Source organism: Triturus cristatus, chromosome 3_2 (genome assembly GCF_964204655.1).
Source record: "Triturus cristatus chromosome 3_2, aTriCri1.1, whole genome shotgun sequence".
Lineage (NCBI taxonomy): Eukaryota > Metazoa > Chordata > Amphibia > Caudata > Salamandridae > Triturus > Triturus cristatus.
This window is the reverse complement of record NC_140584.1, coordinates 825,121,947-825,137,057: the sequence shown is the minus strand read 5'-3', so window position 1 is coordinate 825,137,057 and position 15,111 is coordinate 825,121,947. Positions and strand designations below refer to the sequence as shown.

Genomic DNA, 15,111 nt, shown 5'->3' with positions numbered 1-15,111 from the left:
CTGGGGAGAGAGCCAAGCCCAAGGAATAGGGGAGAGAGCCAAGCACAAGGACTGCATTCCCCAGGATACACCGCACCACTGATGCTGTTTCTTGCTGGTTCCTCCTGGAGGCGCATAAATTAAATCACGAGCTCCCGCTGCGTGGGATGCTCTATTTGGCTGCAGAACACCGGGGAGAGAGCCAAGCCCAGGGACTGCATTCCCCAGGCTCACCCGCACCGCTGATGCGGTTTCCTGCTGGTTCCACCCGGAGATGCATAAATTAAATCACGAGCTCCCGCTGCGCGGGACGCTCTATTTGGCCGCACAACACTGGGGAGAGAGCCAAGCCCAAGGAATAGGGGAGAGAGCCAAGCACAAGGACTGCATTCCCCAGGATACACCGCACCACTGATGCTGTTTCTTGCTGGTTCCTCCTGGAGGCGCATAAATTAAATCACAAGCTCCCGCTGCGTGGGATGCTCTATTTGGCTGCACAACACCGGGGAGAAAGCCAAGCCCAGGGACTGCATTCCCCAGGCTCCCCCACACCGCTGATGCGGTTTCCTGCTGGTTCCTCCCGGAGGTACAAAGATTAAATCACAAGCGCCCGCTGTGCGGGCCACGCCCAGGCGAAGCCCGGCCAAGGGCGGTCCTGTCCTTGCCCATCATTGCCAGGAAGAGGCAGGGCCACCCCCCTTTCGCCTGACTACAAGAACGTGCTGTCGGCTGACATCGGCCTTCTGAGGTACTGTGTTTGCTTCCCTGTTATCATTACTTATTGGCATTGCGCAGATACTAATTGGGACCTTACCGCCAGCAGTCTATTGGGGACCATCCACTGTCTGCAAACGCCGTCCAGTCGTTGCTAAGACATTTTATGTGACTTTTGTATTCAGTTTGAGTGTGCAGTATATCTAGTCACTAGCTTGTTCATATTGATTGTTTGTCGACCTCTATTTTATTTTCGGTTCTGAGAGATGGGGAAGAGAAAATCAATGGAGGGTATCGGTGGAGGTGGCGGTAGTCAAGTAGGGAAAGGGAAAAAGGCCGGGAAGATGCTGAAACATCCGGGCGGCAACTGCGTTCTCAACCGCATTGACACCCTCATCAGTGAGTGCAAAGGTATCCTAGAGAAGGAACAAACTGCGCGCACCACCCCAGGCCAACTCCCTTCCCGAGCCTCTAACCCAAGCTGCTCACCCACCATGCCAGCAATGTTCCAAAAATCATCTCTTAAGGGGACTTCTTTAACCAACCAGAGGATAATACCAGATACTGCAGGGGTTTGCCTATCTTCTATTACCCCCCATAACTCCCCTGATATCAACACCCAGCAGCTCGTACCCACTATCCCTTGCTCAAACAGGTTTTTGCCCCTCCTGGGCCTAACCGAAGATCACCAGGATGAGACACCCCAGCCTTCTCCAGTACCTACTGCTGTCACCAGCCCAGCACATAAACCAGAGCTTCAGGACATGCACCAACTTATGAATATGCTTAGAGCAGAAATAGGTACCATGAAATTCATGATTGAAGGCCTCACTACTCTAGTCAAATCAATACTGCAGACTGATTCACCGCGCTTGCAGCAAGGCGCTTTCGCATTAAGACCCTATCCGTAGTCCTCTCGCAATTACTGCACGACACAAGAGCCAGTCTCACACGGAAGGAGCACTACCCTCCATGGTTCCATCCTGCACCACTCTGCTATCCCTGTTCACAGCAAAGTCTCATCTGATCCCATAGCAAAGCGAACTAATAATTCTAACCATATTCTTCACAACAACCCTCACAACTTAGTGGTTGCACAGAATTCTTTAAACAACACCAGATCCATACCCTCATTTCAGGCCAAGCACCCTCCTCGCAGTGGGCAACATCAGCTGGCCCCTTTAGCCACCACACATTTGCTACACGTCCCGAAAATCTATATGGTTAATGTTCCCAAACTCAAAATAAAGAATGGTTATGAGGGCGAAGACTCACTGACCAATAAAGTGATTAATTGGATTCACCACGTCCAGGGCTCGGAGGTGCACTTCTCCCACTCGCCTACTTGACTATATTGAGCTTTCCCTCAAAGGGGCTGATTTGGTGGAAAATCTCCTTGCCCTGGAATTTTTAACCTGTTCCCCTGAAACCTCCTCCATCCAGTTTAGGCGTTCTCCAACTTGTGATCAGAGCAGGCAGTCTGCACCCCAACCGCCCATTCATCTAGCAGGTGGCTCCTCATTGGAGGCCAATGATTGACTACAGAGTGTAGTTCTGCGACACCCGGATCACCTACCATCATCCCTAACTGCACGGCCCCCATAGCACCTCGGCTTTGCAGACTGTGCCCCATTCAAAGGAAGATAGTCCCCAGGGGGAAGCAGGACTAAGTAGTTCCATCATCACTACTCAGGAAGAGGAGGATGAAGATCCCTTCATATGCTCAAACTCCCAAATACCAGCCCACCCTCCAACCAGCAATTCCACACTTGCACAAAGTGCTGCACTTGGCCGGGCACTCCACCAGCAGTTGAGGATTTTATCATGGAATGTTGCCAGGTTAAGCAGCAAAATGCTGATTCCCCTTTTGGAACAAACTAATTGAAGGTTTCGACATTTGCATTTTTCAAGAGACCTGGAGCCTGGTTTCCCTACACAAAACCGGTTTTGCTTGTTTCCACTCACCTGCAAAAACCACAGGGAGAGGGCGTCCGTCAGGGTGACTGACCATCTGGGTGAATATCACCCTTGAATGTCGAATTATTAGTCAAAAACGTACCAGCCCAGATATTCTGGGGCTTAGTATTAGGGGGCCGAGGTGGGGAGCCACAATTGAACTGTTTAATGTTTATGCGAGGGGGACTAAACGGGGCAGACCCTCACCAACTATTTCAGCATTGGAAGAATGTTTAGCTAATTGTTCACCCCATGTCAGAGTAGTGGTTGCAGGAGATTTCAACTGCACTTTTGAACGCCTGGACAAAGAAGATCTAGTGGGAATTGAAGACGATGACAATAAATGGGCAGTTCCCCAACTAAACTTACCACCAGTCAAAAGATGGACACAGCAGGCGCTTCAAATTAATGCCCTCACCTTAGAGTATGGTTTGAGGGCAGCAAACGGCAGGTCACCATCAGACAGACAGGGTGCAAACACCTGTAACAGAGTTAGCTGCTCATCCCGCATCGACTATATCCTCCTTGACGTGAAGTTATGGGGGAATCTAGTTGCTATGAGTGTGGGCACCACCACAGAGAGCGATCATAACCCCCTCTGCTTAACTTTGAAACCCCTGTGGAAAGCACCCTACTATCCTGTGAGCAGTCCACCATTGACTACCACTAGAGAGATTGTTCCTTTCAACTGTAATAAATTCTTGAAATGGCGGAAGATAATCCTGTATGATTCAAAGATTGCTGCTATATGACAAGACCTGGCTGTAGGCACATTAGAGCTCCAGGATGCAGCCTCTAGCGGACCATCAACCGAATCAGTGCACATTTCCTAGCTCTCAACTTGGGCAACAAATCCAGCATGCCCACTAAAGCGCCCTAGTCATGTGTCAGAAGTTCCGGAATCTCCACAGACGGAGAATTGACGAATATTTACCAATGCCCACTCACCGGTGCCGTCACCACCTGAATGGGTAACCTCACCAGCAGAGGGGGAAAGGGGAGTTGGACAGAGAAGAGAAAATCTCTGGATGGGTGATTGCTCCCTAGCTGCCAGGATCTCTTCGGGTACCTCTTCTGTTCTTCTGCTACCCTAAATTATCCCAGGTGGAATCAAGCACCTAATGCACACAATTGGGAGACAGCAATGTAACCACACCTTTTCTATTGATCTTCTTTTCCAAGCTATCATTTGGCAAAACTCTTACCCAATATTGTCTGGAGTTTTGCTTCTCTTCTATAGTTGATATGATGTCTTACTGTATTTGTTGCTACCAGTATACCTCTCTGACTGGTCCGAATTACCTAATGCACACAATAGGAGACGCTATGAAACTGCACCCCCACTAATTCCTTCTATATTACCAATTCTAATCCGTTCTTCTTACCCTGGTTAACTGGAGCTCAACTTCTAAACTTTAGATGAAGTGCTAACCCTATTGAATTACATATTTCGCAGTTTGCTATGCAATTAAAGTACATTACAGTGCCAGCGCCAAGATTACTGACTGTGCCTCCTGTAGACTTTTCCTGAGAGGATGTTCTTGATCTTTCTCCAAGCGCTGACTCACTGGCAAATGATGCGTGCAAAAAGGAACGCGGAAGGGAAAGAAAGGTAGGATAGACAGGGAAAAGACGCCCAAGCGGGGGAGCCTGGAAAGGACAGTTCCAAAGAGTCTTTCTGAAATAATAGTCAAGACCTTACTGACTTTTCCAAATGTAGTTGCTTCCAACCTCTCTGCTGGAGAATGCGGAGAAGGCACTAGTCGGTACTTCAGGTGACGAGCTTGCTGCCTTCCAGAAGGGTGAGTCACCGATCACCGCCACAGTGCTCCGAAATTTGAAGGTAGAACATTCGCTTGTCCCGGAAGTTACGGCAAACTCCTACGAACGTCCGCCGCTGCACCAAAATGCTGTGAAGGGGAGGTGTCTTCAAAACAACCTTCCCTCAAGGAATTCAAATTGAAGTGCGCCACGTAGAACGCGCGCACGCCACTAGAGTTCCCCAAATATCGCGAATGTTCCTTAACAAAAATGGCTGCGAATAACAAGAGAACACGGCAGCCATCTTACAATGTACATTCATTAACAGTTCTACAACAACTTTCAGTGATTGTTCACTGAGAGCTTCCTCACCAGTCTTCTCTTTCTATACCACTGTCTCTTCAACCTGCTCTGGAACAGAGATATCACACTAATATGATTCCTGACATCTTGGTAAACAAAAAACTGTAGGCATAAACGACTGCTCCTAGCTGCAGCAATTAAAGATAAGAATTGCCCCCTGATTAAAGCTGCCAGGAAGTGCTACAGAGCTGCTTTTTTACAGGTGGCAAAGATAGCATGGGACAAATCGTGCTGGCAGCAACTCAGGGAAGCAAGCTCAGCTAAGGACACCAATCTATTTTGGACCCTAGTCACCTGGGGCAGAAAGAGCAGTACACGCTCGCCCCCAAACCACATCACAGGCTAGGAATGGCATGATCACTTCCGAAAGCTTTATTCAACACCAGAGGCTACGCCATCTGTGGAGCTAGATGATTTTAATGGACGCCTTAAAGATGATGAGCGTTTCGACCTGACGGAGGTAGAGGCCGCAATAAGTAAAATAGTGCGCTCCAAAGCAGCAGGACCAGACGGTCTGCCAGGCGACCTTTTTCTCGCAGGCACTTCAGTGGTGCCCAGTCCCTGGGTCTTAGAAGGGCGCAGAGGTGGCCCTTATTTATAAAAAGGGAGCCAGAACCTTCAAATTATAGGCCCATTAGTTCTTCTGCAGAGGATACAGCTATGGACTGAGGATGAAGCCATCCTCTCTCAGTACTAGGCTGGCTTTAGACCAAGGACCAGAACGATCGATCAGGTGTTTAGGCTGCTACTTGTTTACTGGAAAGTAGTGGTGATTGGCAAGGGCAGTCTTTATCTTTCATTTATCGATCTAAAGACTGCCTTTGACCTGGTCCCCAGGAGTAAGCTGTGGTTGACGCTTAGTGAGATGGGCACCCCCCCCCCCCTTTATCCTCAAACTGCTGGTCCGGCTACAAGAAGACAACTTTGTCCCGGTTAGATGGGGGTGCAAGGACAACTAACAGAGCACAACCCTGTCAATAGAGGCTCCCACCCTATTCTCTCTTTACATGAATGGGGTGGTCAGCTTTCTGCAAGAAGATCCGGCAGACGCACCAACTCTGGGGGGTGACAAGGTACCGACCCTCGTGTTTGCCAACGACACCCTGCTGGTGTCTAAGACCCCAAATGGGCTGCAGCGTCTACTAAATAGGTTCCAATTTTTTTGTGATAACCGGGGGTTGGTCAGAAATACTTTAAAAACAAAATGTATGGCCTCTAACCACCACAAGCCATACAGAAGCGACCCTTTACTGGGTGGGACATCCCTGGAAAGGGTAGACACCTTTAACTATCTAGGTGTCAGACTCTCTGACAAAATGTCATGGAGGTCCCACCTAGCAAAGATGCTGATGGGGCACAAACGAGTGGCTGGAGCACTCTGAAAGGAACATTGCTCCTCACACTCTAGGCCGGTAGCCCCAGCCCTCCAAGTCTATGACGCTAAAGAAGTCAGCTCAGCTCTTTACGGAGCAGAGTTATGGGGATTTGATAAGGTTGGCGATCTCTGCAGATCTGAGTAAAAGTTCCTTAGGGACCTGGTGATGCTACCCCAAAATGTCCCCCTCACCTCCCTATTGCTCGATATGGGCAGACAGTCGATTGGCGATGTAGCCAGGTCGCCCCCATTGCTCTTTTGGGCTCGCATTAGGCGGCCCCCAGAGCTCGTCCCCTATGCTGAAGCCCTTACCGAGGTGATACGGTTAGACACTGGTCTCAAAATAGGCTGGATGAATGTTGTCAGCCATGGGGCTTCAAGCGCACTGGGATAGGCAGGAACCCCCAAGGAAAGACAAGCTCAAATGTTTGTATTGGGAATGGGTGGAACAACAGGAAACCTGCAAACCCAATGTGGGTAGATTAACAGCAGAATTTCATCTACATAAACAGACTAGATATTTAGATCCCTTTTTAGATGCAATTCAGGTTCCCAGGGACAGGATGTTGTACATCCACTTCAGGTTCGGCACTCTTCCTGTCTGTGAGACGACCATGAAATGGCACCCACGCATTCAGACACTAAAGGATTGCCCATGTTGCAGAGCCCCGTTAGAAAGTGTTGCCCATGTTCTGTTCGCCTGCCCGGCATACAACATCTCGAGGACCAAGTGGCTAAAACCAATCTGTCGACAACAGGGCACACAGAACTATCGGGCAGCCCTGCGCATCCTTAGGTCTGACTCCAGACCTTTTTTTGCGTGCTGCATGGCAAAGTTCCTTGGCCAGGCATGGCTTAGTAGATAGAAAGCCCTGACAAGAGCGGCACAGCACAGCACTATGCCGATCGAGGGTGTGATGAAATTGCCGCAGGTGCCCTTAGGTTGCTTGGCCAACCTACAAGCTACAAAACCAGAACTCATGCACATGCACTTTGTCTTTTAATAATCTCTGCTGTTATCTCAAGGAAGTCTAGAGCCTTTTAGCAGGTCTAATGGGGGCTGCTACTTGAGCCCATTACAAGGACTCTTATTAAGATGAATTATCATGCTGTCTCTCCCCTTATTTTTACTGTATATAATGTATATTTTTACCGATATGATGTGTATTCATTTTTAACTAATCGATCCCGACAATTGTGCTATGTGTCAGGGGTCCGATAGTCTATTTTGATGGATTGCTTGTGTATATAACTTTTATTATGTTGCTGTATGAAACGTCTATTGTGTATTGTATTTATAAAATGTTTTTATAGCTTTTTATGACACTAGTTGTCGAAATAAAGCTTGTACAACAACTATTAATATATTTAAAGTGGATTAGTTGGTGTCAACCATTAAGAGAGATGTCTTGTCACTTCACAGCAATACTGCCAGCTTTTGTCATCAATAACTAGATATAGGTCTTTCTGCACGTCCTGGTGAGCTTTCATGAAGTGTGGTCTCCTGGATTCTTGTGTAAGGCCTTAAATTCTAGTTACCAGCTTAGCAGGTGTGGCAGAATATATAATATAGGAAAGTATTGGCATCTCTAATGGCTCCTGCATATCCTCGCCCAAGAGGTCGTGTAGTGCATATCAGGTTCTGAGGTATTGATGTTAGGCAAGAGTAGAGAATTTGTGTCCCTCCTCCAAGACGTCCTCCCACTTGCGTACTACCCCATCATGAAAGAGATGGCCCATCTTAGCCATAAGCTCGATGGGTAGTTAGATACATTCAAACATGTTATCAAAAATACAAAAGAGTACTTACGGTACCACCATGGGCTTATTCCACACCTAAACAAGGTACCACTATGGTCTTTGTAGGAAATATCCCTATAGAAGATATTTGTAAAGCAGCAACACAGAATAACCCACATATATTTACTAAACTGTGTTGATGTATTCTCAAATCAACAAGCAGCAGTGGGCTGAGCTATACTTAAAAGCACTATTTCAAACGAGCACTTCATCCAATTGCTAGCCACCGCAAAAGGGAGCACTGCTTTACATTCAATGCTAAGCATATGTATCAACCGCCAACATATGCTACGATTGGAGTATGTTATTACCCTGTAAGCATCTAGTCGTAGCGTGTAGTGCTGTAGATTCATATGCACCCACCCTCGTCCCCGGAAGTTTTTAGTTGCAGTAATTCTTCCTATATTTAGTACTGTAATTTACACATTCACATTATTCTGTCACTTTATTGCTCCTTTTCTAACACTCACCCGATGAGTCAAAAACAATCTAACAAAGGAGCCAAGCAACATGCGCAATGCACACCAGAGGAGGAGTATCTATACCACATGGCTCGAAGACCATTTAAAAGAAAAACAACGTATAATCGCCTGAGCCCAACATTAGATGGCAAGATGAGGCTAAGCATATGAATCTACGGTACTGCACGCTACAAATAGATGCGTACAGGGTAGGTAACATATCTCTTTTCTTTACAGTTTGAAGTCTTCTGGATTCTTACACAACCCACTTGTCTCCCTAGAAGATGTACAAGTTCTAAACCAGGTGTGATAGACAAATTAGTGTTTTCAAAGCCCTAAAATTACCTGTCGCCAATTGGGGGAACAAAATCTGAAGATGGCGACCACACACTGGGTATTTGGGAGCCCATATCTCATGTCAAAGGAGGGAGGGACATATTCTCCAGTACTGGATATTTTATAGATTCATATGCTTGCATCATTCCCTGTCGTCGATGTGGGAGTCCCACAGTACAACTGAACAAGCATTTGCAATGCAATAGGCCTCGCGTTGTTGAAAGTTAGAGCAATTGGTGGTGTTGAGCTACTTAAGAAATAGACACTCTACTTTCAGAAGCAGTGCCTGTTCACGGTCAGCTATAATAACAGTTGATCTGTCCTCCCTTTACTGCATTGCCCCTGCTTCCTGCGAGGCCAGGCTTTTATTTTGTCATAGAACTGCAACTGGCAACAGTGTGCCTGCGCCGGGTGTCTAATGCGTAATTACGAGCCGGGGACTAGTTTAGTCGGAGATGGGCAGTTGTGTTAATGCGTTTACTTTGCTGGTGCCTTTATGTCCTGGGGACAACAGGCTGCTAACGAAGGGTGCTTATTAAGTTTTAACATGAGCATCAGTGGGCTATGGTGTTTGCACTACCATATAGTGCGTGCACCCTGCCTGGGATGCTGGTGTCCTTTCGCTGGCTGCCATTGGTAAAGATTAAGCGCGGCATGCGGCGCTCTAAAAAATAAGTAAAAAATGTTGAGTTGGGTGAAACCTGCACAACAAAAGAAAAGACGCGCATCTGCCATTGGTAAAGATCAAGCGCTGCGTGCCGCACTGGAAATTTCTTTTTCCCTTGCACGATAATGCAACAGAAACCATAGAAAAGCACACCTAAAATTACAAAAAACAATTACAAGAACAACATGTCGGGGAAGTGCGGTTTGGTCAGTGTGTAGCTGTTTTGCCTGCAGCAGCAGCCACACCGAAGAAGTCATTAACAAACGAGTGCTCACAAACTCTAAATAAAACATACCGAGTAGCAACACATGTGACAGGGGCAGTCCGTATGGGAGGTTACAAAAGTAGAAAAGGAGGGACTAGTAAGCAAAGTAACCAAAGATAAAAAAGAATCAAGATCCTGATATCCAGCTACCAAGACGAGTCTTCAGCCCACGGGCCAACAAGAATTGGGGCACAACTGTGTGCTTGAGCGTCTATTACTTAATGGGCGTTTACAGCATGGATTTACAAATTGTCATTGAGTGGCTGTGAGGGAGGTGCACTGTGATGTTTCAGGAAGGGACACCACAACTTTAAGAGACAGGCGGGGCTAAGAGTATGCTCAAATGGGAGTGAACATCTTTGCAGCTAAAAGGCCCCTACGTGTTACAATACTCCCAGTGAAACCGGCATTGAAAAAGGCCATCCAGCTGAAACGCATCTGCCGTAGCGTTTCACCAACTCACAGGTTGTGCTGCATGAATATCTGTATGGAGAAATACAATTCCACAGGGGATCTACCTGAGCTGTGTCAGACCCATTCTTGTGAGAGAGTGGGATTTTGAGAATGTATATATATATATATATATATATATATATATATATATAGACCAAGGCTGCTGGGGCAGCCGAAACACGTCTCACCTGGTTTCTGGGTCGAGGGAGGCCTGAATCAATACAAAAGCTGTAAACCTGCAGCCCTCGTGTGCGAGCTCTCTTCCGTTGGGAGTGGGAGTTGTAGATATATCTATATTTATTCATTCCGGACAAGAAACACCAACTGCTATTCAAATCTGAATACTCAAGATGTCAGATTCAACCAAAAAAACGAATTTTCAGACCTTGTGGAAACTGTGGGAAGAAAAGGTTACACTCAGAAGAGCATCACAAGGAATGCATTCTCTGCCTCCACCCTTCCCACAAGGTAAAAGACGGTATCATTTGCTTAACTTTTACTTCAAAAACCCTTAAAAGGGAGGGAATGCTTTTGATATGGCTTCAAAAACGTAAAGCCAATAATGCTCCACTTTCTGGCGATAATGAGGAAGATTCCTTGAAATCTCAGAGGAAGCGTCAAAAAAGGGAAATATTAGAAGTCTCAATGCCTCATGAACCACCAAAGGAAGTTTTAAAAAAGACTTCTCATGGGTCTCCTCTAAAGAGCATGTTTCATCAACTGAACGTTCCCACAAACATTCAAAAGAGGATATCTCCTAAAAAATGTTAATCAGAACCTACAACACACTCTCCAAAGTTGACATTACATTTCAAAATGCTCTCCTTAGTACCGTCACTAGAGAAACCCACCATAGCGATCACAAAAAACCAGACGTCACCGATGTCATCGGCGGCAAAGATAACACCATCATTGGCATAGACACCTACGTGATCCACAGAAACATCAAATAGGAAGCAATCAATGATTCATTTGATAACTGTGATACTGTCAATGACATTGTCAAAAATGTAGTTGACAGCAAAGGCAATGCATTCCCAATCAACTTTACTGATGCCTCCCCAAGAAGTTTCACCACTTCTACCAATCTTGCTCCAGTTTCTTTGTGGCGGTCGCGGGACGGGCTTGGGTGCGCTGGTGGTGTTGAAGGTGAAATGGACATAGTGGTGGTCTGTCCAGGGCGGCTGGGTGGTGTAGCTGAACCGGATTTTTGTTCCTTCCGCGAAAATAGGGTCCAGGGTGTGTCCAGCTCTGTGTGTGGGAGTGTTGACCAGCTGCTTCAGTCCGAGGTTGGCGAGGCTGTTGAGGAGGGTTATGGAGTGTGGGTCGTTGCGGTTGTCGGGGTGGAAATTCAGGTCCCTGAGGAGGATGTAGCACGTGGAGGTGATTGCATGGGGTGCGGCGAGATCGGCGATGGTGGTTGCGAACTGGGTGCGAGGGCCCGGTGGTCTGTAGTTGAGGGTGCCGCATAGCGTGGTCTTGGGGCCAGTCTGGATCTCGAAGTGAAGGTGTTCTGTGTCGGAGTGGGGGACACTCGTGCTGGATGTGGAGAGTCATCAGGGATGGCAGTGGCGATGTCGGGGCCGGAGGTGGCGTTGGTTCAGGTTTCTGTGAAGAAGGCGATGTCAGGCGAGAGGGTGTCGATCAGGTCCCAGATCTCTACGGCGTGTCGGTGCAGGGAGCGCATGTTGAGGAGGACGCCGGTCAGGGTGCTGGTGAAGGATCTGTGGCAGGCTCTGCACGAGGACTCTCCCTGGGTGGTGTTCGGTCGGTTCTTACGCAGCCAGTGTGTCTTCCAGGAATGAGTGCGTTGAGGGTGGTAGAGTAATAGTGGTGGGACCTGGGAGAGGCAGGGTTTCTGGCGCTGGTCGGTTCGCTGACGTTCTCAGACATGATTGCCTCAGGCACGACTTTGGCGCGCAAGCGGCGTGACCGCGCAGTGGTCTACATTACATAGGGGAGGGGAAGGAGGGAGGGAGGCTCAGCTGGGAGGTAGGCTCAGCTGGGAGGTGGGAAAACGGGCGTGGGTAGAGGATAGGGGCCGGGACAGCAGTGGCGGGAACGGGGGAAAAGTGTGAGGGGGCGAGCTCACCCAAGCCCGTCCCGCGACCGCCACAAAGTAACTGGAGCAGGGTCACAGAGGAACTCCTCAACACCACCCCTCGCCAAGACCCCCCCAGCGCCACGACCGACACTAACTTCGCAGCCACAGAACTGCACCGCTGGATCTCCCGCTGCACCGACACACTCACACCCCTCTGGCACCCCGCTAAGCAACGCCCGCTGAAGGCCGCCTGGTTCACCACAGAACTACAGGAAGCCAGACGCTTGTGCAGACACCTAGAGAAAACCTGGCGAAACCAGAAAACCACGGAAGCATGAAACAACCACAGGAGCGCCCTGAAGGAATACCCAGTGCTTTAAATGGACAAAAATAAGTGCAGGTACTCATCAAAAGGAGGGACAGACTGGGGGTGGAGTTTGGGGAGGTCATAAGGGCGGGACAATGGGTGGGGCTACATTTTGGACCTTTTCAAGCTTTTTATCTACGAAATCTGCATGCATCATTAGAATATCATATGTATCTCTCCATTCGTTTTTACACTAATAACCATTTACATAGCACTTACCAATCAGTGTTTATTACTACCGAAAGTAACACTTTTTCTTCAACCTTAAAAATGTAAAAGATTATGGAAAAACCAGTAAGGTTCTATATATATGCCTTGTTGTTGAATGGAGGTCGTTGCTGTAGCGGCACAATTAACTAAGATATATGCCGAGTATGTTAACTTATGACCTACAGGGAAGACCTGGATCTATGCAACAAAAGCAGTATCCAACGTAGCTATCTACATAAATAAAAAATAAAAATAAATCTCTGATCTACATTTTGCATACTGTGCTTTCCAGCAGGCACAATGACCCTCAATGTAACTTTATGGTGAATGCATTACCCACCAGAGTTATTCATTTTATTGCTACTCATGGTGTCCCAATCTTTCTTACTTAAGAGAGAGACCCCGGCTTCCTGTTTCTTATGATTAGTGAATGTGCTTAGCTGCAAAAATGCAAGCTATTCAGCAGCTACTCTTTTCATTCTCAGCACTAGTGCATGTTTCTGTCTAAAATGGAAACCAGAGTTGCTTTCCAAGGGACATACTTTTTGTAACTTCAATAAGTAGCATATTCTCTCTTGCTGCCACAGGGTGAGGAATGTTGACCCAGAGATACTGGTGAAATTGCTGCTGGTGACTCAACCTTTCAACATTCCATTTTATGTGGTTGAAAAGAAGTGGTGGACAGAGTAAACATGTTGCACGTGTGATGTTAGATGATTAAAGGTATCTGCTGGGTTATCTGAATACACTCTTTGTAATTAAAATATACACCATTATCTTTAACACAGCACACATGATGAAATAAACATCTCCGTGGATAATTTGAATTGCTTTAAAATCTTTTGTTGACATTACTTTGCAGTATTTAGTGCGAGCCAGGTATGTCAATTTAGATTACTTATATGTTATGCCTCATATACCTAATATAGTAAATGTAAAATGTATTCTTGCACTTTAAACTATTGATGAAATAAATATTTGAAAAAAGCAACAGACATTTACATCACATTACAAATGGCAAGAGGGTCCTTAATTAGGGCTTATTACAAATGACGTTTGTTTTCTGTGTTGTACCAAAATAACTTGTATAAAGGACCACCTGAGGGTCCAAAATAGTAGAAAAAAATCAGTTTTCCTGCTTTTGGCGTCCAATCAGTGTGCAATAAATTACAACCATGAGTGCGAGTTACACGCATGTACCTCGTCATGAATTACATTTTTGGCTTTTGATAAAAATACAGCTGTATACTTCCTTGTTGCATGTAAGCCCAGATGGGTTAGCGCTAGCTAGCTGCAAACATCTCTGTTCATATCACATTTTCACTGGCTTCCCTCCTCTTCCGTTCAAGGTCGATGAACAGGGATCAGTGAGTTTGGTAAGTAGATCCCATATTATTTGCACATGTAAATAGTCAATTTAGTTGTGGACCGATGGTTCGAGATCGTGAAAGCAAGCGCAAACCTGAAAACTTTTGTTCCGTCGAGGCTTCTTGAAAATACTCACCACAGGCAACAGTAACTTGAAAAAATGCTTCTATGTGTTTTGCCGATGCACATTATCAAGTATTTGGGCCCGATTCACAGAACAAACTTAAGACAAAATCCTAAACTTAGTACCATTTTGGTATTCACAGAATGCACTTACTACTTCTGGTATTCACAGAATGAACTTACTACTTTTGCGATTCACAGAATAAACTTACTACTTTTGCTATTCACAGAATGGATTTCTGACTACTAACTTTACGTCCGCACTCGGGCCGGAAATTGCGGCCCGGAGGCGGAGCTTCCGGCCCGGAGGCGGAGCTTCCGGCCCGGAGGCGGAGCTTCTGGGCCAGAGGCGGAGCTTCTGGGCCAGAGGCGGAGCTTCCGGGCCGGAGGTGGGGATTCCGGCCAGTGGTGGAGATTTAGCCATGGCCAAAATCTCCACCTCTGGGCTGGAAGCTCCGCCTCCGGCCCGGAAAGCCCGCCTCCGGGCCGGAAGCTCCGCCTCCAGCCCGGAAGCTCTGCCTCCGGGCCGGAATTTCCGGCCCGAGTGCGGACGTAAAGTTAGTAGTCGGAAATCCATTCTGTGAATAGCAAAAGTAGTAAGTTTATTCTGTGAATCGCAAAAGTAGTAAGTTCATTCTGTGAATACCGGAAGTAGTAAGTGCATTCTGTGAATACCAAAATGGTACTAAGTTTAGGATTTTGTCTTAAGTTTGTTCTGTGAATCGGGCCCGATGACTTTTACATAGTGTCAAACATCTTGTCTTGTGATAGATGTACTGGTGAATTTGTGTTTGAAAGTCTAATGGCAGCAGTTTATATATAGTGATTTCTGCTACAGAAGTGCCATTGCAGCCCTGTGTTACCGTGAA

At 46.9% G+C, this 15,111-nt stretch overlaps 1 protein-coding gene across 1 annotated transcript in view; it reads left to right on the top strand.

Moving 5' to 3' along the window:
- The first annotated feature begins 610 nt into the window (after positions 1 to 610).
- Positions 611 to 15,111, top strand: part of LOC146858231 (aldehyde oxidase-like) — a 623,555-nt gene continuing 609,054 nt past the window's right edge. The window contains exon 1 of the mRNA XM_085649038.1: positions 611 to 727. The gene's annotated coding sequence lies outside the window, so the exon portion shown is untranslated. The remainder of the gene's footprint in view (positions 728 to 15,111) is intronic.